Source organism: Ochotona curzoniae, unplaced genomic scaffold (genome assembly GCF_017591425.1).
Source record: "Ochotona curzoniae isolate NIBS_2020 unplaced genomic scaffold, NIBS_Ocur_1.0 contig_883, whole genome shotgun sequence".
Taxonomy (NCBI): Eukaryota; Metazoa; Chordata; class Mammalia; order Lagomorpha; family Ochotonidae; genus Ochotona; species Ochotona curzoniae.
In genome coordinates, this window is record NW_024466599.1 from 33,348,532 (window position 1) to 33,349,974 (window position 1,443).

A 1,443-nucleotide genomic window follows, 5' to 3' on the forward strand; every position below is an offset into this window, starting at 1 on the left:
GTGTTCCAAAGAGGCAAGTCAAGCCCAAATCTCCTTTTGTGAGGGCTCCTTCCCCTATTTCCTCTTCACTGCTGTTGATCCAAGAATCAGAGCACACTAGGAGCACACCGATGAATAATTACAGCTGAGTTGAGATTTCTTTTTGTGTTACTTTCACTTCTCATGAAGAAAAACACACTAAAGGGATGCTTCCTCCACCCACCAAGTCTTTAAATGGAATTTGTCATCAAGTTTTAAACTCGTCAACATAGCGGATTCTGCACTTCCAGCTAGACACTAGCAAGCTGGACTCTGTTCAGGGGAGACCAGCCAGAACTTTGTCAGATAAAGAACAAGCAGGGGGGCCCTGTACTCATGTGGGAGACCAGGAAGGGGCTCCTGGCTCCTGACTTCAGATTAGCTTAGCTCTGGCCATTTTGTCCATTTGGGGAGTGAACCAGTAGATGGAAGATCTGCCTTTCTGATAAAAATAAATCTTTAAAACAAAAAAGAACAATTAGCAATGGACAGGAGAGACCACGAGGAGCCCACAAGAAGCAGAAGGAAGGACTCAGGGGTTTGTTTGATATTGCTCTTGGGGGCAGACTTAAAAGCTACCAGAGGAAGCTCCAAGAAGGCAGGTGACATTGCAAGTGGAAAAGCTTACCCAGGATTAGAGCATGCAAAGGTAGCTCCCGGGAGTGTTGACCTTCCTATTCAGGAATAATTGTAACCCAACAGGACCCATGGCACTCTGCTATGACACCTTGGGATCATACAGTGGGCAGAGTAAGGGGCTGAAGATCCTATGATTCCACTGTAGAGTTCGCTTGGGAGTAGATAAATTCCATGCACACATCGTACTTTCTAGCAGTTTTGTTTTTAAATTACCTGTATACTGACTGAGTGATTTCAAGTGCAGGGAGACAGAGACATCTTCCCTCTGCTGACTCATCCTCCAAACACCTGCAACTCAGTCTAGGTCTTCTGTGTGAAGGACTTATCACCTACTTCTTTCCTTGATGTGCATTTGTAGGAAGCTGGATCAGAGAAGAGCCAGAACTGCCCCCCCCCAGAACTCCAATGTGGGAAGCAGGCATCCCAAATGGCATCTTGACCACTGCGGCAAATGCATGCACCTGCTTTGTTTTAAAACTTGCCTGAATTGCTGCAAGCCAAATGCTTTGATGTGTGGGTATATGCTACTGCTTTTCTGTAGAACTTCAAAAAACAGGGAAGGATGCCCAGGCCGTTGGCTTAACGTCACCCAGGTTTTCACTCCTCTCCCCATTACAAGTTCTGCCAGTGTGATCCAGAATAAAAATTGTAGAGGGAATGGAGATAATTATTTAAAGCCCATTATCCTTTAGGAAAGTGGAACTGCAGATTCTTCAGATCAAAGTATTACAGAGAGGAACCTGTACATCTTTAGTATGTAGAATAAAACAATCACTTCGCACAAAG